Source organism: Echinops telfairi, unplaced genomic scaffold, assembly GCF_000313985.2.
Source record: "Echinops telfairi isolate 266 unplaced genomic scaffold, ASM31398v2 ScPeMD7_7400;HRSCAF=8409, whole genome shotgun sequence".
NCBI lineage: Eukaryota > Metazoa > Chordata > Mammalia > Afrosoricida > Tenrecidae > Echinops > Echinops telfairi.
Genome location: NW_022111300.1, coordinates 42988600 through 43014027, shown reverse-complemented (window position 1 = coordinate 43014027; position 25428 = coordinate 42988600). Strand labels below are relative to the sequence as shown.

Below are 25428 nucleotides of genomic sequence, written 5' to 3'. Positions count from 1 at the left end.
TGCTTTGCACAATTGATGTATGTATGGATTGTGATAAGAGTTGTGTGACCCCCTAATAAAATGATTTTCAAAAATTTTTAAATAAATTTTTATGGAGCCCAAAAAACAAAAAACAAACTGATGTTCTGCTCTGTAACCCTTCACCTTCTAAAAAAATCTTGACTTTTTTTTAAAGCTTTAAAAATGACATTTATACCTACTAAAAATGATAAAGGGCTAGGTTCCAATACCATAAGTTCTAGGTTATATTTTCTGGCTTGCCACTTGAGAGAGGCTTAGTTAGACCACTAGTAAAAGCCAATAATGATTCCACATCTCACTTAGCTTTCTACATGCACCGAGTGTGACAGAAAAGTTCCAAAACTTACAGGAATGCAAAAGGTGGATCCCTTAACCTATCCAAGGACACTTTGAAAAGTTCATGGAAAAACAGACTTAAAAAATAATGACCTAAAAAAATAATAATAATGACCTTTCCCCACAACCTTAGTGAAGCCCCCTCATACTTCAAAGGGTTTAAGAAGACTTGTTGAAAAGAAAAAGATGAGTAAGACGCAGTAGGAATTAGCCAAGGGCAAGGCCCAGGAAATCAAATGTTCAAAGACCCAGAAGTAAGAGGCTGCATTCTTTCTAATCAGTAGGCAGGCATGCAGAATGCTGAAGACGCCCAACAGGCCAGCACGGCCTTGGTAAAAACCATGTTAAAGAGTCTGTACTTTAGCCTGGCAGCAGTGGGAAACAAGACACCCAGTTTTAAAACCTGAATTTGCTTTTCAGAAAGATCAATTTTGCTGCAATGTGTGCATGTGATGTGCTTGAAGACAACTGAGGCTATTACAATACCACTGGTGACAAATAATGAGGCCTAAACTTACTGAATCACTCATTACTTATTTCTACACTTGATCTTAGCCAAAAGGCTGAGAAGCAATCATTACTGGTTTCTGAGCTGCTTTGCCTAATGCTGTCTCCCCTCCGACTCTTTCAGTGCCAAAGAACAGGACCCTTATCTGTGCATTCACAACCACATGATGCTTACTTAGCACAGTGTCTGCCACATAAGATGCCCTTAGTAAAAACGTGATGAAGGGAGGTGGTACTAGGAGTGAGGATGGCAATAATAAAATGGCAATGAGAGTTAATATGAGATACAAGAGAACTTGATGTTCAACACTATGAGTTAACAAGGATGCAACCTGAGTTTTTAATGTAAGTTCTACACAAGATCCTCTAAGGATACAGGAAAAGAAACATACTGAAACACTACAAGCTCTCCACATAAAAAAGAAGTCCCCATATTATGATCCTGATGCCCAAACAAATCATCGATAAATGCAGGCCCTAAAATGTGAGGCAAACTATTCTACACTTAGTGAGACTTGACAAACTACAGGTATGGGGAAGGCAGAAGTCACTCAGACGTTTCACACTGGCTTTGAGCTGGGTCAAAATGTAAAAGGGCTTAATGCTTCAATAAGTAGCTGGCTAAACAAGAAGCAATAAGGTCAAAGTATGTGGAAAAGTCCAGAGCGAAAGCTGGGTTAATAGAGGGATACAAATGCAGGCAGGGGACCAACCGAACACAATGCTGCTGCACTGAGCCTGGACACAGTGTGATAAGAAACTTAGCTAAAAGGATGAGAATTTTGAAAGCTAAAGGAAAATATGAGACATAATAAAGGAAGCACTATAAATCATGGTGTCTGATAAAATATAGAAGGCCAGACACAAGAAGACACAAGTAACTATTGCTTCCCAAACCAAATGATTAGGAAAGAGGAAGGAGACAAGAGTGGGATGAAGGAGTAACAGAACACAAACGCGAGAACCTAAATGAGAAAAAGAGTTATAATCTGGCTTCAGAAATATAAAAGCTCAGAACGAAAAACAACGGGACCAGAGAACTTAACAACAAGTGTTCCCTGCTTACGGCAACAATACAGTGACCCCTTGGCGAACTCGGTAAACCAAGCGATCAGCAAGTATGTGCTCAAGTCTGCCACCAAATATATTTGGTTATTATATTTAAGCAGTTGAAAACATTCAGAATTGGCAAGAAATCATCAGATTTCCTAATCTAGAAATGGGAAGAGCTATAGCTCTTTGCCAGCTTGAGGACTGCTATTTGGTGGATAGTTAGGTCCTGTTAGCCCAGACACCTGTGGGTCGCAAGTCCTTTGGGGGTCAAACAACCCTTTCACAGGGGTCGCCTGATTCATAACAGTAGCAAAATGACAGTGATGAAGTAACCACGAAAATAATCTTATGGTTGGGGGGTCACCACCACATGAGGAACTGTATGAAAGGGTGGCAGCATCAGGAAGGTTGAGAACCACTGTGTTAGCCACTCACTTGAGGTGGAAGCATACCAATCCCAGAGCTCCCAATTCCTAATGAAATTTTCCTCCTCACTATTCTGCATCACCTTTGTTTACCACCAAATGCCATTTACCAGAAAGGTTCCTTCCCCAGGCTTCCTGGTGAATCGAGATTCTACTGGAACATATTACTAGGTTTGTGGAACCACGTATTCACAAGTAAGGTGGTATGATGCCTGTGTTCAGTGGCACATGTTGTGAGTGAGAGTTGCTGGAGAGTGTGATGGACACAGATGAAACACAGTGGTGAGTGTGATGGATGCTGTGATGGGCCAAGAGCCTCCCTCAGGATGAAAGACTGATCTACCCAAGCTGCTGATAGGCAGTTAACAACAACAATAAACACCTCACTGCCATCGAGTCAATGTTGATACCTGGTGACCCTGTAAGACTGTGTAGAACTGCCCCAGTGGGTTTCCAAGACTGCAACTGGTGAATGGAGTAGAAAGCCTCATTTTCTTCCCTCGGAGGAGCTGGTGGATTGAACTGTTAACCTTACGGTTAGCAACCCAACAAGTAAAGCACTATGTCCCCAATAGTGGTCATGTACGTATTTGTTGAGTGAAGAAATAGAAAAGACCGATTATTAGCATGTACTAAGTCTTCACTACGTGCCAAGGGGCGAACTAAGTATTTAACATGCAATTCTAAATTAATCCAATTCTTCGAGGAAAATATCTATTTCCTCAGTTTGCTAAATGTAACTACTCTCCTCTTTCAAGGCTCTTGTTTCCTTAGTTATCCTTAACGGCTACTATTGCAGTCTTTCTGTTTAATTAGCTGTTGTCCTTCAAGTATGTTTGCACTTCATTTTTCTCAAAAACTCTTTTGTCAGTGGCCCCCACTTGTGAATCTAACAATCTCTCTCTCTCCATCTAATTACGATCCACATTTGAAAGCTATAGTCTGCAATTTAGTGCTTCCTTTTCCCTTGACATAAAGAACCTCATATAACCCAGTTCCTGCCCTCAAACAGAAGACGGATCTAAGGGCACTCGATCCCCCTCTATATGAGGAGGTCAACCACCTTTATACTATGATACTCCACAGTGGAACTTTCCGTGTGGCAGAGAAGCAGGAGAGAGGTGAGAAAGGAGGCCATGTGCTGCTGCTGTTGTTGTGTGCCATCAAATCCATTGCAACCCACAGCAACCCTATAAAAGAGAGCCACTGTGCCCCATTGCGCTTCCTTGGCTGAAATCCTTACAGGAACAGGTTGCCACATCTTTTCTGCCATGGAGCCGCAGGTGGGCTAAAACCGTCAGCCTTTCCCTGAGCAGCCAGACACCACTCAGTTCTTACAATCTTAATATGGGTACTGGTTTAGCACCGCTCATCCTCACCACTCGCTCTTCATATAGCCCAGTGTCAGATTATCTGTTCAGCTTGCAGAGGGAATATGTGGGGGTACGCCCCGGTACCACGCCCACCCCAATTTTTTTTTCAAAGCTATATATTTAAATTTTTTTGAAAAACAACTTTATCACCTTCAAAGTACTCTCCATTACACTTAAATGCATTGTCAAATCTGAGATTCCATTCTTGGAAACATTTTTGAAACTCATCTGTTTGGATGGCTGACAGCACCTCCCTCTTTTTTTTTTTCACTTCTGTCATCAAATCATTGTCCTTTCATGTCCCTCTGCATTCGCGGAAACAAAAGGAAGTTTCACAAAGCAAGGTCAGGTGATTAGGTGCATGGGGCAAGAGAGGTATGCTGGTTTTTTTGGTCAAAAACTGGCGCACTGAGATGGCTGTGTAAGCATGTGCATTGTCATGGTGGCAAGAACAGTACCTAGACGGTCTGCCACATATCATGCCTTTTTGTTGCACACTGTTACGCTATCTTTTAAAAACCTCTAAATAGAAACTTTGATTTCTGACCAGCGTAACAAACTACAAAAGCACTATCCACTCCCATTAAAAAAAAGAGAGAGCGTGAGAGAGAGAACCATCTTGATCTTTGATTTCACTTGACAAGCCGTTTGGGAGCGAGGAGATGATGTCTTCCACTGGCTTGATTGATGTTTGCTTTCCAGGATGTAGGAATACCACCGTGTGTCCTCACTAGTAATGACCTTGGAAAAAAGTTTAGGTCACTTCAGAGCTGTTCTTTCAAAGCACGGCATGTTTCCAGTCAACGCCTTTTTCATGGTCAGTCAGAAACATTTCTCAGTGACTCTTCTCATTGCCAAATATACCATTAAAATTCACTGAACTGAGTTCCCAGATAGTCCAGATAACTTCCCCATTTGTTCAATGGTCCACTGTCAGGTCTTCCAGCACTAGTGCATGAATTTTGTCAATATTTTATCCATTTGGGAAGTTGACGGACATCCAGAACAAAGTTCGTCACCAATCGACATCTCACCTTTTTTGAAACAAGAAAACCACTCAATACACTTGAGTTTTTCCTGTAGTGCTGTCCTTGTAAGCTGTCTTCAACATCACAACAGTTTCTGTGGCATTTTTCCTGAGCAGGAAACAAAATTTCACAGCTGCATGCTGTTCTCTTAAATCAGCCATAACAAAAAATGATTCAATCGAAACTGCTTTTACAAAAAACTTACTGCGACCAGAGAGAACCTTCCCAGATGATGCCACTGAGTGCACTAACTCAGAGTGAGTTGCTTGATGTTCACCTAGCAGGGTGGGGAAATGCGTACTACTATGGAAGCTCTGCCCAGCAGAGCTTTTTACTATTTTTGTTTGTTTTTTTCTTTTTTGGTACCCGTCATGTTTAAAACAACCGTCAAACTGTTAGGATTGTAGGGGAAAATTTTAGTGTCCAATCAATGCAAGTTCCTCCACATTGCTTATCTAAATCTAACTCTTAAATACAAAACTAAGATGTATTTCTACCTCAGGTACACAAGCATCTTCCCAGGAGAGGAGTGAGCATCTTCTTCGAGGTCTCTGTAGTTCCTGTGGCCTAGGGATAGGGGCCCCTGAGACTTGAGGACAAAAACAAAGTCAAATTCTCTCACATGAGTGAGCACACATGAACATGTGACAGCTTTAGCTGGGGAACAGGAGAGGCAGAGATGAAACCTTTCATAGCTCATCTCTCCTGCCTTCACAGCAACTGCAATTTTTTTAGAAAAAAGAGAAAAGGGTGGAAAGGATCATGGTTATTCCTACATCATTCCAAGTCAAGTTCACAGTCTGATATGACGGAGAAAGTGATCACTAAGATTTAGCAGCCCAATTTGTGACCCACTATAGCACCTCTAGTCTCTATCAGACCAGTAAATCTGGCCTTTCCATGTTTTTGAATTTTGTTCTACCTTTTCCCCCCTTCCCTTTCTGCCCAGGACTTTATTAATAACAGGTAAAATGATGTATCTGTGATCACAGAGGAGGGGAATAATAGCTGTCAATTGTAGGCTTGGTAGAAATGAAGTAGGTAATTAAGAGTCTGTTTATGACGATGCAATGAAATATAGCTTGGTCATTTAACTCATGGAAAAAAATCACCGAACTGCTTCCTCAGGACAAAGACTTTCTGGAATTGAAAAATTCAGAAGGAGATAGCGTTCAGAAGACACCAGATTGTACTTTCTTACTTGGATGGCAAGAAATACACTACCAATAAACTTAGCACTTGGAATGTCCCTATGAGGGTGCACTTTCAAAGGACATCTGGAATCAGCAGAAGTCAATACTTATTTCATAGTGCTCTAACAGCCCCGGTTTTGAAGAACTGCAGAGCTAGCTAACTGGCCAAAAATAAATCACCATTTTCAAAGTGATTCATACATTTGGTGGCACTATGAATCATGTTTAAAATTTCTGCAACAACCATTAGGATGACTATTCGAATTAGTCCCCTTGTGTTCTACCCATCACCAAATCACCAACCTGCCTCAATTTCAAGAGCTACATAGCCAAAAGTAAAGGTTATGCACCTTTTACAGACAATAGAAGGCATTTGGTAGCACCACCTTCAATTTTATCCCCCCAACCCTCCCCTCTAATCTCAGCTGTGATGTTGCCCATTACTGCTCCTTCATCCTCACATTACCATCCAAAACACCCACTGAGCACCAACATCTAATTTTACATAATCTGTATTACACGACCCAAAAGAAACTGCCAAGAAAGAGCACCTGTGTTAGACAAGAGAAACAAATCCAGAGACACTCATATATGTGTTATACAGGGCTTTATATAAAAGAGCAATTGTATATTGAGAAATATCCCATCCCATTCCAGATCAAGTCCATAAATCTGATATTAGCCTACAAGCCCAATATTAGTTCATAAATCCAATACTAGTCCAGAAATCCCTCTTCAGACTCATGCAACCACATGCAATGATGCAGAACGCCAGAAGATCACAGGCCAGGGGGTGCAAAGTCTTGTAGATCCAATGGCGGTGGAAGCCTCCCATCCCAGTGCTGGCGCAGGTCTCCATGTGGCTTCTCCAGCTCTTTGAGTGTGGTTCTTCAAAAGCAAATTGATGGAAGAGAAAGGAAGTTCCCTGAACCCTCATGAGAAAGTCATGCCCACAAGGAGGCATCATCAGGTAGTGACCTGATTGACAAGCTAGCCCCACCCCTTCACTCTTAAAACCCTCAAATTGATACCAGATTATGTTAACTACAACAAAGACAAGAGGTAATCCCATTTTCCCAAACTGGAAGTTGAATTGTCACAATATCCTAGGAATTAGTAAGGTATGTTAGGTAAGTGTTTGAAAGTCAACTTTACTACAGAAGATGCTTGTCCTCCCAACTTATCAGCTATAAATCTAAGAAGCATCTAACATCTCCAAATCAGAATGTTCTTATTTATAACATTATCTTCTTCCTTATAGGCGATAGGGAAGTGCTTCTACTCTGCTTATCACGCAAAAAATGTTCTTGACAAGGTCATCAGTGACCTGCCCATTGCTAAACCCAATGCCAAGCCTTGGTCAACTTCTTATATTTGACATAGTTCAGACTTCCACTTCCTTGAAACACTCCATCACTCACTTGACTTCCAAGTCTTTACACATACCTAACTTTCCTTCTACCTCTCTGGTTACCTCATCTCAGTCATCTTTGTTCATTCTTCTTCATTTTTGACCTTCAAATGTCGGCATACCTTGAGCTTACTCCTTGGACTTCTCTTCTCTGGCAACATTCTCTCCCTCAATGATTGTGTCAAGCTCATAGCTTTAAATGCCATCTAAATACCAACTCCAAACATACATATCCAGCTATTTCTCAACAATTCCCTCTAAATCTCTTAAACGCTTCTCAAATGTGACACACACAAAAGTGAGGGCCTGGGCTTCTCTCTTCGGGAGCTGCCCATCCTACAGTCTTCTCCATTTCGGTGAAGGCAACTCCATCCTTACCATTTCACATGCGCAAACACTAGAATTAACTTTGGCTCCTCTCTCTCTCTCTCTCTCTCACACACACACACACACACACACACACACACACACACACACACACACAAATGTCCCAATACAACTGCAAGCCCTACCTGCTGTACTTTCAAAGTATACGCAGAATCTAATGACTTGCCAATGCCCTCACTAGTACCAGCTCATTCTGTCACTAGCACCTCCTACCCACACTCCTTTATGAAATGCAGCCTCCACTTAAGAAAAAAAACCTCATCATTTCACACAGCTACTCAGAATCGTCCCCTCTCACACTGCACAATTGTTCACCCTACAAGACCAGGGTTTTCCTTCACTACTTGGCTTGTTCTTTTCCACCAACTCGGTGACGACCAAGCAGGTTCTCACCTCACACACGTGTCCCCCACACTTCCTCAGACCCACTCCCTCACCTACTTCAGGTGCCTGCTACAATGTCACTTTCTCAGTAAGGTTTTTCCTGACCATCGTAACTGACAAGTGCCACTCACCACCCAAACAGTACTTTCTTCTATTTTCCCAGTTCTATTGACTTACTTATTGCTTGTCTCCTACTGGGACCCATGAAAGGGAAGACCTTGCTTTGGTTTGTTCTCACTTCCAGTGCCTCGATTCCCTGCCACATAGGAAGTGGTCAAATCTTTATTGAACAAATGAACAGATTAATAGAATGGGCTTTATTTTGGGTTAAAAAGCTGTCCCCATCATCAAATTAAAGCACATTTTCATTTTATGGGCTTTAGATATCACAGGAGAGTTGCATATCAACTCTTCTATAATGTCAACTATTAATACACATCTCCTTAATCAAATTCCTATTAATAGTCTTATTGTTTTTACCCTGCTTCAGGTTCCTAGCCTCTTTTCTTCTATCTGTGATGTATACACAGAAAAACATACCTCAGAAACCAGGAGGTAACGAGGTGACCGAGTTGACTTCAAGGAATCCTATACTCACTAAAGCCTGTTAATGAATCATGAAGCTGCGTCTTACAATGAAGTAAAGTGACATTTTATTAGTGTGAACTTTTTGCTCCCACTAATGGTGGCTTTAATTGCTTGAATTTAAAATGTTTAAAGAAAAAAAATACTCCATAAGGAAGATAGCAAAATAACCCAGTCTGTAAAGCTGGAACAGAAGGTAAGGGGCTCACTCTAGCCATCTGCTTTGACTTCTTTATGAACTATCACCATTCGGAGGGGACGTGCCACACATCAGTAAATAGCTACAGCAAGCTAAGAGACAGAAATTACTATTGATAATCTGAATCAGTGATAACGGATAAAAACGCAGGAATTTCCAGCAATTTTCTCTTTTAAAGGACCTCACAGATTAGCCCTGGGCATGTCTTTAATTTTCAAACAAAACCCACAGTCACTGCCATCCAGTCGATGCCGGCTCACAGTAACCCTACAGGTCCGAGTAGAACTGCCCTGTGACTGTCTGAGGATAACTCTTTTTTTTTTTTTAATCATTTTATTGGGGGCTCTTACAGCTCATCACAATCCATACATATGTCCATTGTGTCTAGCACATGTGTACATTTGTTGCCATCATCATTTTCAAAACATGTTCTTTCAACTTGAACCCTTGATATTAGCTAATTTAGCACACACACCCCTTTCTCCCTCATGAACCTTTGATAACATATATATATTTTTAATGTCTTACACTGACTGCTATCTCCCTTCACCCAGTTTTCTGCGGTCCGAGGATCACTAGCTCTTAATAAAGTATAGCAAGTAAATGGGCAAAATGGGAACAGAATCCCCAAACCTCATTAACCCATACTCTAATCCTCAGGTTCATCTGTCCCAACAAGCAAGGATCACCACCACAGAGAAATGCACCAGATAATCCCAGCCATAAGGGCACTGCCAGCTTTCAGGCCCACGTTTAAAAGCACTAGAAATTATTTCAATATTCATACTGTGAATTTCAACCTCTGTCCAATAGATTATCAATATATGAAAATCATTAGCATTTCCTATCAGCAATAATCCCATTTAAAAATAATATTCCATCCACCTGTTTTTGAGAAACCACAAAAAGTTCATTCTACTCAAAAATAGACCGATCTGTGCTCTGCAATAAGAAGACCTAATACTATACAGATGCTAGTTGTCTCCAAAATAAATGTGCAAATACAATGCTTTGTCAATCAAAATCCATGTTTGGTTAGTTTTAGAAATTCAACCAAACCCTAGAATACATAGAAAGGAACAAAACCTAGAAATCATGAAGCCAACTTAGAAAAGGGGCAAAGCAGAAGAAAGCATGTGTCCTCCTAGACAGTTAACAACAGTAGTCGTCAGAGAAGGAGCCCCGGTGTCACTGATGGCTAAGTACTTCTCTGTTAACTGAAAGGTCAGCCGTTCGAAGCCACTAGCTGCTCAGTGGGGAAAAGATCTGGAGATCTGAGCCCATAAAGATTTCTGCCTATGAGCCCTCTGCGGCAGTTCTGCTCTGTCCTGTATGCTCACTATGCATTGAAAATCAGCACACACACACCTGCAACAGTTACAAATTACTGGTATGCAGACAGGCGCTCTGGTGACATACCAGATTATGTGTTAATTGCTAACCACAAGGTCAGTAGTTTGAACCCATCAACTGCTCCATGGGAGAAAGAAGAGAATATTTAAAGTCTCGGGAAACTCACAGGGGCAGTTTTGCTCTGTCCTATGAGTTATAATTGACTCAGTGCCTGAGTTTTTGGTTTGAGTATGCACACATTGTTGTGATGGTTGGTTTCACTGATTTTTAACTTTGGTGACCCTCCTATGTGAACTGCTTGCATGGCTATAATATTCATGGAAACCGATCAACAAATCTTTCTCCCAGAGAGCTGTTGGCTGGGTTTGAACTGCCAACTTTTTGGTTCACAGTGGAGCCCTTTACTATTGAGCCACCAGGGCTCCTTAAACATGTACTAGAACACCTCAAATAGCAACAATACAAATTTCGGCAAGAAGAGAAAAATAGATGGTTAGACACTGATGGTGGGAACATCAAGTGGTACACAGCCACTCTGGAAGACTATGTGGCAATTCCTTTAAAAACCAAACATACATGTGTCATGCCAACCAGCAATCACATTCCTGGGCATATAGCCCAGAAAAAAATGTATGAAAATGTAGACACCCATGTACATAAATTGTACAAGAATGCTGATCGCAGCTTTATTCATTATCAACTGAAAATGGACACTGGCCAGATTTCCTTCAACTGCTAAATGGCTAAAACAGTCTGGGGTAAACACATACCACAGAATACTACACGGGCATAAAAAAGAACGAGCTATTGATGCTCCTAACAATTTGGCTGAATCTCAAGAATCGTCTCATCCAACAATAGGGATGAATCTCAATATCAAAAGGTTGCACACTGTAGGATTCTATATGTAATATTCTTGAAATGATAGGATTATACAAATGGAAAACCAATTAATGGTTGCCAAGAGGTAGGGATGGGGTGGGGTGGGAGATGTGGGCAGAGCATGCCGGTCTTTGTGGGAATGCAATAACTCTGAATTGTGATTTCAGCGATGCTTACAAAACCCACCACATGTGAAAAATGGCATCGAAGTGTAGAGTTTGTAAATCCAAGCCAGTTTTCAGGTGCTGATATTGTACTATAATTACCGTATACACTCAAGTATAAGTCTGCCCAAATATCAGCTGAGGCACCTAATTTTACCACAAAAAAGTGCATTAAAATGTGCTAAAAAACTCGGCTTATACACAAGTATATATGATATATAAAATATAACCATTGAAGGAAACGGAGAGAAGTTGTATAAATGTAACCATGAGGAGAAATGGGATGCAGTATACTATTTTTGCAAATTCTTGTGAATCTTTAATGATTTCAAAATCAAGTTAAAGCAAGATAAATGAGGAAACTGAAAGGCCTCCTCGAACATACTCGAAAAGTCAGTCATAAGAAGTATGGGATCAGAGAAACAATGGCCAAATAAGCCAGAAGAACAAAATGGAAGTTAGTTGCTTGAAGCATATGTGAGAATTTAGTGTACAATAAATGTGGCACCAATCAGCCACAGGAAAGAAGGCAACAGCACACCATATGGAAAGTTTTAAAAAGAGATCTCCACTTTTTGGCACACAGAAAAACAGGCCCAGGATGTGTACGTTTAAAGGAAAAGTTAGCAGTACCTAATATAGGAGAGTAACTGTATCATAAGATTGGAAAAAAACCTTCCTAGACAAAAATCCCAAAACACAGATTCTAAGAGATAAGAAAAAATATACCTATATATGTAATGACATGTATAATTATTTGTATATATTTATACACATTCATACACTATGAATTGGATTATACCAAAAGTAATGCTTTCTATGAAGGATATCATAAATGTTACAGACAACTGAGTACCAAAGATGTACCAGTAATGGTTAAAGGACTAATACCTAGGAAATGCAAGGAATTCCTGCAAATCCTCAAGAAAAGGACTGAGACCCCAAAATAAAAATGGCTAGAGGGATGGACAATTTTAGGGAAGTTTTACAAAAGGAAAAAGACAAGATGCACAAGAAGAAAAAAACGTCATTAGAAAGCCCAGGGAAATGTAATTTAAAAATGAGACTTCCTTCTGTATCTATCAGTCTGGGGGAATTGGGGTGCTGGTTGATGCCAAGCCCTGGTGAGGGTACTGCAAAACACACAACCTCCAGACCCTCCCCGCAGAGGGTCAGACTGTTGCACTTTTGTTTTGTAGCACAATCTGGCACGGCTTCCATACAATAGATGAATATCCTCTATTCATGCCCCTGGATATCCATTCCCCTGGATATCCCAGTCCTGTCTGTGGTGGTAGAACAGCCAAGGTGAGATAGGTATTCATGAAGAAGAGAGGAGACAATAATGCACTTTGAAATATGATTCAGTTAGAAATAGAGAGGTCTTTCACATATAGTATGGAAAGAGGAAAGTGTTTTTCTGAGAGATATATAGCATGATACCACCTAGATAAATTAAAAGTGTGGGCACTCACGATATACATTTAATAACACATAAACACAAGGGTACTCATCAGACCTACCAGAAAGGTTGCATATAGGCAGGCAGGTAAGATAATTGAGTGAGAATAGAAAATAAAAGGTGATAAATGGGGCAGGAGGTACGGTAAGTGTGAGGGGCCTCGGACAGTCCAGATAATGATCACTGAGTTAAATAAGATTAACAGAATCCCTGAAGCAAACAATCAGAGCTGTGGGTTAAGGACCCACATCAAACACAGCATGCACCACTGAAGCTGAATGTCATTCTATCCTTCTAATTTCAAAGGCATAAAACCTGCTCATAACTTTTAAGGTTTTCAGTGCTAAGCCTGTTACCTAGATAGGTCACCACACTTTCTTTCATTTCCAAATAGAATTCATATTCAAAGCAGAATTAACAGGAATTAAAACATTAGACACTCACTAGCCCCAGAGCTTAAGATGCAAGGCAAGGCCCAAGCTCTTTGATCCATCAATCATCAAGCCTTTTATTTTAGATTTAGCTGCAGGTGGCAATAGGAGGAAATACAGAATATGTCCTAGTTTTGCTATTAATAAGACTCTGAAGTATGGAGAAAACAAACACACACATATAAACAAATGACCATCTCTACCACAATCTCGGATCGAAGTTAACAATGAAGCACTCACTATTTTATTGATCCATTTTCCCAATTGGAGCTAGCCGTTACATTGGAAGACATCAAGCAGGTGTTGACACTTCAAAATAAAACACCATTTTCAACACATGATTTACACTTGCAAACCTCTCTCCTCCTCCATATGGTCACAAGTTTGCTTATAAAGAAAGAAGCCGGTCTAAACTAGGTCCTCCTATGTCATAATATGTCAAAAACTCGGGAATTCCTTAGACGACAGGCAACTCTTGCAATCCTGGACTTTCCCAATCTTGTCCATAAAGTCCCAAGACTTGGAGCTTGTGTCTCTCTCTCTATCTCTCTCTTTTTGCCTCACTGATGAGATGCTAAAATCTGCTGTAGCAACCTTACCATGCACAGCCTTTGATGCAGCTGCCACCTCGTCAGGCTATGCTGTTGTTAGTTGCAAATTCTACCTGAGAAACTGACATAGCGAGTGAGCCCAAAAGAGAAAGGAGAATTCCCTAAACCAAGGCTGAGTCGTGCTGGCTCCTAACAGTTTGGGAACAAGCATTAGGCGATGGGAGCAGCCAATAAGACTCCTGGAGCAAAAGGATGAGAACTAGCAGGTGACATCTTAAAGGTGAAACTCGAACAGACATCTCTGCGCGGGCAAGCACTGCAACCCTCCCCCTTTAGGCCAGGACAAACTAAGCAACACCAACAGGTAGGGAGACCAAGTGCACTCCGACAACCAGGACAACCCAACCCCAGAGCACCGTCAGTAACCACCCACCCATCTCCACTTCCCACCTCTCCCTCCTCTAGACTGTCCTTGAAGACAAGGAAGTCTCATCTCAAGAGCAAAGCCACTGTCACCAGAAGCAAATGCCACTCACCAGGCAAAGGATCCCCTGAAGCCCCCGCAGGACCCCCGGACGTTCCTGGCACAGGCGCCTCGCTGGGGCCTGGACCCCCACGCGAAGGTGGGGCAGAGAAGGCGAGCAGCAGCGCTGTGGGAACTGAACGGAGCTGAAGACCCTTCACCCGCGGCCCCTGACCCCTGACCTCCGTGGTACCGGCACAGCCCGCACAGGAGTTCCCCGGGGAGAGCTCGAACGCCGCCCGTACCTGTCACAGCCTCATCTCCTGCCGCGATGCTGTCGATCGGTCCGCCCGTGAGCGCCCAGCAATCGAGGACAAGGCAAGGGCGGATCCACGGAGGATATGGGATGGGCAACTCCGGTGGGAAGCCTTGGGGACCGCCACCCCGGCCCAGCCGCCGTCTCCCCTCGGCCGACGCCGCAAGGTGCCGTTGCTATTGCAGCCACCACCGCTGCTGCGTAAGTCAGCTGACACCAGCCTCAACTGTCGTGACTTTCGCTGCAACTGTCGCAAAAAAAGGAGGGGGCGAGGGGGCGGGATTTCCTCACGAATTCCCAACACCCCGGCCTACGCCGGCCCCGACGCAGCCGGCCGGGTTGCCATGGAGACCGGAGGGCGGGGACAGGGACGGCTGTGGGCGTGACGTTTCAGGCAGCCATCTTGGCTGCGGGAAGTCCGTTCTAGGCTTCCGTCTCCAGCGCCCCAGCTGGGAGGACCGACGTGCGGGAAAGGACGGGACGGTAAGACGGGGCTTTCCCGGCCCGCTTCCTTCTCTGGCCGCACGCTGCCTCCTGGAGCCTGTGAAGTGCGGAGGTTGGATCCGGTTGCCCGCGCACCCTGGCAGTTGCCGGGGACGCGGAGGCCCTGACAGGAAGAACTCGCCCGCCGACCGGGGCTGGACGGACCTGACCCGGTGCAGCTCTCCGGAGAGCGGAGACGGGGACAGCCGCCCCGTGTGGGCTCCGCCTTCAGCGGGGTCGGTTCCAATCCGTGTCCCTCCGCTACTCGTCGATGGAGTCTCTGGGGCGAGTTGCTTCTCTCCGCTCCCCTCTCCGTTTCCCCATTCTCAAAGTGGTCCTGAGACGTTGGCCAAGCTCCGTCAACGTTGTTTACTTTCGAGATACTTGCTGGCTGAATGAAGAAACGATAGCCCAAAGGGAAAACGGTGCTGTCATGCTGGTGACAAATAGCCCGTTCTGTCAAAGACTGCTTGATGTGATTGAGCTATGGAATGTTATCTGTAAGAGCTCCCAATAAAATGATAATAAACCAAAAAAGATAGTCATTCTATGCGGGGCTTTCCTTCTCGTTGTAGACTGACTACCCGCCACCAACCAGGCAGGGAGCTAAGAGTGAAGTTCAAACCCAGAGGTCTGCGGTTGGAATCCACCCACCCAGCCACTGAGCAGGAGGGAGATCCAGGCAATCTGCTCACATAGAGTTCAGCCTAGACGACCTTGGGAGGCGGTTTGCGCTGCTGCATGCAGTCGCTATGACTCAGAATGGCTTGCCCACCTATATAGGTTTATAGGTCAAGTAAAGTCCTATTTCAGCCCGCAAAAGTTACTGGAGATCTTGTTAAGACAAAGTTTCTGCTTCAGTAGGGCTGGGGTGAGATCTGAGATTCTGGGTTTGTAACAAAGCCCCGGTAATGCCAGTGGCTGGCTGCTGCTGGTTTTCCAACCACACCTTAAATAGCAAAATCTATTGAGTCACATTAGTCTGAACAGACTAATGTAAAATTTACCCCTTCAGGTAGGATAATTTTTGTCCTAATTGGCCAAAAGTCGTGCTAAGTATCGACTTGGTCAAAGAACTTCCTGTCAACAATTTGATGTACCTACTAATGGCAAACTTCTCCCTCTCTTTCCTGGCCACTTCAATGCCTTCGCTCAGCATGTTGCTAATCCCATCAGTATCCAAGCACTGCACTGCTGCTTCTGTTTATTCATATGCACTAGCTGAGATGCCACAGTAAGTTAAAAAAAACTGAACTGTTGAGCAGGGAAGTCAAGTGAACACTTGGAAATCAGCATACTGTGTACTTAGCCTCATGAGGTGATCATTGACTATTTGGGTGCTATAGCAAAGCAAGGTAAAGAAATCAGATGGTGCCCAGCTTTCAGAAAGAATAGCATCCAGCAATGATGTCTCTAAGGTGAACCAGAGATATAGGATTGGATTGGGTGGGGGCTTGCACTTAATTCTAGCCCACTGTAGAAAATTAGTTCTTATGACATGGCCCTGCTTGATGCTCCCCCTCATACAGGGATCACTGGAGATGAGTGCAAAGTGTAGTGAAGAAACTAGATGGTGCCTGGCTATCAGGAATAGCATCTTGAATCTTAAAGGCTTATCTTCAAATAAGCAGCCATCTAATTGAGGTGTCAACTAAGTCCACATGGAAAAAGCACACTGCCTATGTGATCCAAGGATTAAAAATAATAAAGTCCAAAACTGAAGGAGGAAATAGTATCAAGCTTAAATACCTGGTTTGCAGAAGACTATGGATGATAGTGGAAGCCCAAAATTAATTTGTAGGTCCACACATGGATTAAGCCTCGGGAGAATCCCCTCTGATCATAGTTGAGGGATGTGAATAAACTTGTTATCAGAGAGCATTCTAACATTGATTATGGCAGGTGCAGTTAGGTTCAAACATATCATTTGCTCTGCATTTTGACCTATTTTTAAATTGTTTCTAGTTTTAAAAAATGTAAATTGGAAATACACTTGTATTAAGCCTTGGTGAATTCACTCTGACCTTAAATGAGGGATGTGAACAGCCTTGCTGTCATGCAGAATGCATTGGGAAGTGGGTTATTACAGATGCAGTTAGGTTAAAATTTAACACCTTATCATTTGTTCTCCTTTTTGATCCATTATAAATCTGTTCTAGTTTTTAATATTTTCTGCTTTCTTTGTGATTGGGGTTTTTCTCGGTTTTACTTTGTTATTGTTGTTAGCTTTTGTTTTTAAATGTTTTCCTACATATAAAACTCAGGATAGATAAATCGATTGAGTCTGGCCCTGATTAGTGGTTCTTTGGGGATGTGGCAAGGGAGTTTGTGGGGAAATGGGGAACTACTAACAATGAGTACAGGAATGATGAAAAACTTCTAAAACTGATTGTGATGATGATGATACAACTCTTGGTGTGATTGAACTATTGTATGATATATGAATTATATGCCAATAAAACTTTTTTTTAAGAATAGTGTCGAGATCTTAAAGGCTTGTCTAAACAGGTGACTATTTAAAGGAGCTGTCAACTACTCTTCAGAAAAAAAGTACACCAACCTAATGTGATAAAAGAATTTTTTTTTAAATCCATGATCAGAGGAAGTGATGTATTAGAGTTTTAGTTCTAAGCTACGTTTGTGGGAAGCTATGGTTCAGAGTGGGGGTCCTAAACCCATTTGGAGTCCTCTCACAGATTCAGTCTCCATTGAGTTCTTTGATGGAAGTTGGGGTACTAGGGCTAAATGGTCATGAGGTACACCCCAGCCAAGGTAGTCTGGGCCCCTGAAGCAATTTTGTAATCGTTTCTAGTCTACAGCAGTGTATAGATCCATGGTCCCACCTGCTTCAGTAGTCCCACCTGCAACTCATCTTGTTTTGGGCCTACTTAAGCTCTAATCAATGGGTCTCTATAAAATATATTTAAGTCTGATTCTTTTCTCCACCTTAACCTACAGTACCGAGTGCTTTGATAATTCTGTTACCAACCGAGGTCTTGCTTGGTACTGTTTATTAAACAAAGGCAGTGACAAAGTCAGAGTGAAGGAGGATTTTGTTTTGGCTGATCAAGCAAGGAGCAAGCCAGGACTAAAGTCACCAAGGCAAGCCACTGAAAAGCAGAGCATTTTCAGTTTTATGTATGTACACAAGTAAATTGTGGGGAGTATGATTATGTATCAGGTTTCTGAAGAATGGCCCTAAGTCTGCATTGGAATGAGACTGTGCTTCTCAGCCAGAAAGCAGCTTGTAAGACTCCTGGCTGCTCCTTTGTCCGAGTTTAGCCCGTGTCTTTTTCTTGACCAAAGTTCTTTTGTTTCGGGGTCAACAGTAGTTGGAGGAAAGAAATAAAGATTAATAAAGTTTATGTTGTAAAAAGAGTGACTTAGTGAATGTATCAACCAATACAGTGAATGTGCTTTGTGTCAGTCCAGGTTGACTTGAGAAACAAATTCATAGCCACTCATGTATAAGAAAGAGCTTTATCCTTTTCACAAAGATGGCGCCAAAGGCGAAGAAGAAGCTCCTGCCCCTCCCAAAACGGAAGCCAAAGCAAAGGTTTTAAAAGCCAAGAAGGCCGTGCTGAAAGGCGTCCACAGCCACACAAAAAAAGATCTGCACATCACCCACCTTCCGGCGGCCCAAGACCCTGAGACTGAGAAGGCAGCCCAGATACCCTCCGAAGAGCGCCCCTAGGAGAAATAAGCTGGACCATTATGCCATCATCAAGTTCCCCTGGACCACAGAGTCTGCCATGAAGAAGATCGAAGAGAACAACACACTTGTGTTCACCGCGGATGTCAAAGCCAACAAACACCAGATCAAGCAGGCTGTGAAAAAGCTCTATGACACTGACGTAGCCAAGGTCAGCACCTTATCAGGCCTGACGGTGATAAGAAGGCATATGTTCGACTGGCTCCTGACTATGATGCTTTAGAGGTTGCCAACAAAATTGGAATCATCTAAAGTGAGCCCAGCTGACTAATGCTAAATATAAACTTTTTCAATTAAAAAAAGAAAGAGCTTTATTTCAAAGAGCAATTGTATATTGAGAAAACATCTCAGCCCAGTCCAGATCAAGCCCATCAGTTTGATATTAGCCCATATGTCTGATACTAGTCCATAAGTTCCTCTTTAGACTCACACAGCACATGCAATGATGCTGAATGCAGGAAGATCACAGGCCAGTGGGTCGAAGGTCTCGTGGATCCAGTGGCAGTGGAAGCATCTCAGTGCTGCATGCATCTCCTTCAGCTCTCTGAGTATCTCAACATCAGGAAAGGGAAAGGAAAGATAGAGGGTCTGGCCTCCGGTGAGCGATTTATCTCTGTTGTGTCTCCAAATGAGATCATCATGCTGCAACCTGATTGACAGGCTAGACTCCACCCCTTTGTTCAAGTTGACAGGAGATTATATAACTGCACATACTTTAATATTGATTCAATTAGAACGATGGGAAAATATGAACACCGGTTGTTAATTATATAAAAGATGTAATTAACACTTTAGGTGTGCTACTAGTATTTGAGGATTGATTTGTAGTTAAGGAAACTTTCTAGAAGTGCAGGCTGAAATATTTATGGTTCGATTTATTTGATGCCTGCCATTTGTTTCACAGTAACCTGGAGTGAGAGAACAAGCAGTAATGAGTAGTACCTTGCCTTAACTTCCACCTTCATGAAAGAATACATTTTTCGCACCTAAATTTTAATTCTTCACAATGCTAAGAGTCATTTTGTCAACATTTCAGCATCCGTTAAGAGTTGGGCCCAGTGCAAACAGACGGGCATGCAAAAATCATAAGGACTTTGTTCTCATGGTCAAGTTGCTCACCGGTTGTGGAGATAACACATATGACAATCACATCGCAGAGTGAAAAGCAGTTGTACTAGTGGCAGTGTCTGATCCTCTTCCCTTCCAGTTGTAAACTGAATAATGTTGGAGGGAAATACTCCGTTTTTAGCATCTTGTAGATAACCACTTCCTTATTGCACAGAAATCAACAGCCACGTATTTTCTTATTACTATATTTCTTCAATCCCTGGTCCTCAGGTGTACTGGCGGTATTTGGATGATCAGGAATAGACTGACAGATGAGGTCTGTGCGTTTGATTCCATGGTGGGGTTGGGGGAAGGTGTCTGTGATGATGATGTTGTTACTGGCCAGCCACTGGGTTCTGACTCAGGGCAACCCATGTGACACAGTGGAACTGCCCGAGGCTTCCCTAATCTAATTTGGATGGGAGCCGATGCCCAGGTCTTTCTCCTACCACCCCTCTGGGTGGGTCCAAGCCACTAACCTTTCTGTTAGCAGCCAGCCACATAACCTCCTATGCTCAGTGCTCCTAACACCTGAGGTAAGGCTTTGAATACTGTGAAAGCCTCTGGTAAGACCTTTGTCACATCTTTCCCTGTTTGTTTTTCCAGAAGGAGCTTTTGCGGCACAGTAGTTAAGTACTCAGCTGCTAACCAAAAGGTGAGTGGTTCAAACCCATCAGCCACTTCACAGGAGGAAGCTGTGGCGGTCTGTTCCTATATAGATCATAGCCGTAGAAACCTGTGGGGCAGTTCTACTCTGTCCTATAGGGTCACTGAGTTGGGATTGTGTGTGTGTGTTTCACTGTAGCAGGCAGGGTGATCAGTTCTTCCTAGTAAGATATATACTCTGCAACACCAGCAGCAGAAAGAGCTCTCTTTACCTCATGGTATTATGTGAAAACATGACGAGCCAAACCCCAGACCCACTGCCATCAGACCGATGCCGATTCATAGCAGCCCTGCAGGACAGGGCAGGACTGCCCCTGTGAGCGCCCGAGACTAATGCTTTATGAGAATAGAAAGCCCTTTCTTTCTCCAGAGGAGTGTGGTGGTTTTGAACTACTGACCCTAAGGTTAGTAGCCCAATACATAGCCACTGCATTCCAGGGCTCCCTGGATAACAATGGCCTGGAAGAGGCCTTGTCTGACCTCACAAGGGGAAAAACTAGCAGCAGCCCAAAGCCAATTCCTATGGGAGATCAGATAGGCCACCACCTTCCAACCATTTTTACCAATCCTGACTGACACCAACTGTTCCTCCCACTGCGCTTTCTACTTCTCTGCTGAGTTCAGTAACTCATTTCAGTGCTCACACAGAGCTCCCAGGCAATATTCATAGTTACAGGGCTTACTTGAGAAATAATGGATTATGATTTGGGTTCAGGAATGCTCAGGGTGTAATTCTTTGATCGGGACAGCTTCGTCTTGGCTGTGACCACAGACAGACCGACCTCTGACCCTGGCCTCTGCCCTTTTTGTTTCCAGGTGTCGTTTGATTTTCATCGCTATTCTTTCCTCTAAAAAGGGAGAAACCAACCGTTGTAACTTGGATGACTGACCACAAGCTTGCAAGCTCTCAGTTGCTACTCAGCAAAGGAGGACATTGGGTTTGGGGACAATATCGTGACAATAGGCCCAAGTGTTCCTGAAACTATGGCCCTGGGGCCCTAGCCCCAGTAACTCATTCTCTTGAAATGTTTGCCTATATCTAAGATATTTTCATAGCCTAGCCTTCTGTATGCTCCACCACATTTCATGGATATATTTGCAGCCAGCATAAATATGCATATACAAATATTCTCTGTCAAATCTATATATATTTGGGGCCATACTCCCACTCTCCCTTTACCACCTGTTCATCCAGCATGTCTACTCAAACAACTACTTGAAGACCACTGTTATTCCAGGACTCTATGTATAACTAACTGTATTTGTCTCTATTACCTTTAGCTCTTGCTAAACTTTGAGTGTCTTCCTTCGGCTCCAGTTTTTCCTCTCTCCTTCTTATTGTGTATTTCCTTCATGTTCACCCATTAGCCTTAACTAACCTTCTAACCACTGACTTCCCCTCCCTCCTTGTCCCTCTCGCCCCTTGACAACCACTAAAAATGTCTCTTTTGCTTGAAACCTATTCTTGGCTTTGCATAATAGTGATCTCATACAATATTTGTCCTTTTCTGTTTGACTAATTTCACTCAGCATAATGTCTGTGGTAGTTACATAATTTCTTGTCAACTTGATAAGTGTAGGGTGGAGTCTAGCCTGTCAATCAGGTCATAGGCTGATGATGCCTTCTTTGGGTGGGGCCTCCTCATGAAGACTCGGAACTTCCTCTTTTTCTCCCTGGAGGTAGGCCACACTCCCTTCTCTGCTTCACCTTCCTGTTGACAAGACACATTGAGCCATATGGAGACCTGTGCCAGCCTTGTGATGTTTCCACCACCCTTGAATCCACAAGACTTTTCACACACTGGCCTGTGATCCTCCTGTATCCTACATCATTGCATGTGGCTGTGTGAGTCTAAAGAGAGATTTATGAACTAGTATCAGACCTATGGACTAATATCAGACTTGTGGACTTGATCTGGACTGGGCTGGGATGTTTTCTTAATATACAATTGTTCTTTGATATAAAGTTTTCTCTTATGTATACATGAGTGTCAATGAACCTGTTTCTCTAGCCGATCTGGACTAACACAATGTCCTCCAGGCCCATCCATGTTGTGAGGTGTTTCTCAGATTCATCCTTACTCTTTAGTGTTGTATCACATCCCATTGTGTATCATAGTCCACTGGCCCCCATGAGATTCCAAGTCATGATGACCCTATAGGACAGCATAGACCTGCTTCAGAGGGTCTCCAAGGCTAAGGATCTGTTAGATCTCTCTCTGGAGCTAGATTTATACCTTGGTCCTTGGCTCCGCACGAGAAAGAATTCACACCGAAGCCTGGTTCGTGATCGAAGTGAGTTTTATGAAGGTTAGGAGAAGTTTCAGGTTTACACGGCACCCAAGGGGCTCCTCCCGGACATGCAGCCTGGCTGGAAGCGGCTTGGTTTCCCGCAAAGCGTCCCAAAGTTCCACCAAAGCTCTCTGTGCCTAAGTTCTCTCTCCTCCCTTCTCTGGGCTTCTGCCTTTTCAAGGATTCCACAGGGAGGCGTGGTGGAAGACCCGTGATGGACCCCATTGGCTGAATTGAATTCACCTGGTCTAGGTGGGCCAATTCAAGTTCACACCCACCCCTGCCTACCGGCAGGAATCCAAACCTCTGGGCATGTGCAGTGCGCCACTCCTTTATTCCCGTGGCTTGGCCCTCTGGGCACTTGTTAAGGACATTCCCAGCCCTTTGCTAACCTCCCTAACAGATCTTTATGGAAGCCCACTGCCACATCTTTGTCTACCAAATGGCAGGTGGATTCTAACCTCTGACTTTTTGGTTAACACACTCTCCACTTTAATTGCTTTAACCACTGTGCTACTAGGAGTCCTCTCTCTTTAGTGAAGGAGGGTGTGCTTTCCCCTAGATTTCTGGTGCAGTGGGCTATATGTGTCCTGTTGCTAACCACAAAGTCAGTACTCCTGCAGGAGAAAGTTGGGTTTTCTACTCTTGTAAAGATTTACAGCCTTGGAAATCCACAAGGGCAGTTCAACCTGTCCTATAGGGCATTATGAGTCAGAATCAACTAGATGGCGATGAGTTTGTTTTTCTTTTGTTTGTTTGGTGAATCATGCAGCCTTGGCTCCTCTCCTCGCCAGCACCTATCCAATGCCCTATATAAAAATTCCTTTCTGTTTAAATGAGCTCAAGTGGAATCTCTTGCCTGTGCTCAGTACATACTTCTTGGACACATTGAATGACTGCTTCTAAGAGTCCTTACTGATGATGATACTGTCGGCAGACCAAAATTTACAAGTATTTCAGAACTAAGAGTTTAGATCACAAAGATGCAAACATGCCAAGCTTTTGAGAAGCAAGTTGCTCTGGAAGGTGGCAACTTCCAGGGTGGTGCTGCACCTGGCTGGCAAAGCCCAGATGGAGGGATCAGGAAAGACCTGTAGGTTGTGTCCAGACATTGATTATGCAATACTACTAAACCCAAAATTCTGATGCCTCCCCATACTGCCTCTAGTCCCCAAATGACCGTATCTCCTAAACATCAGTCCGATGAGGTATTGGCCTACAAGGGAGAGGAATGAGGGTATGTTTTCAGACTAAGATGGTAGATGAGTGCCTGGCATATCAGATGACACTCAGGAGCAAAGGTCAGAATGGTTAGAAGAAAAGAATGAATGGAGGCCGGAAACACAGAAAGGAGGTGGGATGAATGGGGTTACATGGAGGGGCTTGCAATGAATGAGATGAAGCAAAAATATATGTGAATTATTGAATGTAAAACTGATGATCTGCTCTGTAAACTTTCATCTAGTTCATAAAATTGTTGTGTGTTTTTTTTAAAAGGACAATTCTTTTTTCTTCTTGGGATAGATCTCCCCTGGGCTCCAACTCACTATGGGGAGTGGGAAAAATGTGCTGGGGTCCAGCAGACTCTGCATATGGTGAGGCAAGGCAAAGCAGAAGATTGAATTGGGCACAGTGTGCAGGAAATTCTATAGACAATGCACATTGGCTATCATTCATCCAAGTGATTCTGATTTCATTAGATGTCAGAATAGATGGATAGAAGAGAAATCACTTTTTAAAAATAAAAATGGGCAATTCTTGGTTTAAAAAATATTAAACCAAATGACATATTACACTGGACAAACCTGCCACAAGAGACCTCTTTATAGATTTATAAAGCAAGATGTCACTTTCCATGACTATCCTATATCTGACGCTAAGCATTGTCCTTCCAATGGTCTTTATACGCATGTGCAACTTGGCTAGTGAACAAGGTTCGTGGCACTTTTATGAAGGGTGGAACCATGCAAATAAGGTGTATAGAATCTTGGCTTGAGGATTGGTCAGTTTTGCTATTCAATTAAGCTTAAAATGAGTAGGCTCCAAATGTAGAAAGGGACAAAAGGAACAACCAAACCAAGCCCACTGCCATGAATTGGATTCCAACTCCTACCCTGTATCCCCGAAAGTAAGACATCCCCCGAAAATAAGGCCTACTTGCAGTTTTGCCTCTCTCTGAAATATAAGGCATCCCCCCCCCGAAAATAAGACCTCCCCAAAAATAAGGCCCACCATAGCTAATGTAACTCTGGACTCTGGACCGTAGCGGTGGGCGCCGCAGCGCAGCTTACTGTTGGCTACAGCACAGCCAGAGCAGACAGGAAGTGTGAGGTCTCTTTTAATAAACAAACAATGTGTACCGTACTCTTCTTCATGAAAAAATAAGATATCCCCTGAAAATAAGACCTAGCGCATCTTTGGGAGCAAACATTAATATAAGACAAAGGAAGTGGTGTTAACAAACCCAGGGACAAGGGAACAACAAGCGATCCAAATTAGTTGTGAGGTGGGTGTGGGAGGCCTGGTAGGGCATGATCAATGGGAATGTAATGGAGGAATTGCTGAAACCCTGGGGGGATTGAGCATGATAGTGGGACAGGAGGAAAGTCAAGGGAAATAGAGGAAAGAGCTGGGAGGCAAAGGG

General features: G+C 43.2%; 1 protein-coding gene and 1 pseudogene across 2 annotated transcripts in view; one reads left to right on the top strand and one right to left on the bottom strand.

The window, feature by feature from the left end:
* WDR7 (WD repeat domain 7) overlaps positions 1–14695 on the bottom strand; it is a 349883-nt gene extending 335188 nt beyond the window's left edge. For both annotated transcript variants that reach the window (XM_004703006.2, XM_004703007.2), the window contains exon 1: positions 14514–14695. The gene's annotated coding sequence lies outside the window, so the exon portion shown is untranslated. The remainder of the gene's footprint in view (positions 1–14513) is intronic.
* A 3809-nt stretch (positions 14696–18504) lies between these two features.
* LOC105978652 lies at positions 18505–18977 on the top strand (annotated as a pseudogene).
* Positions 18978–25428: the final 6451 nt, after the last annotated feature.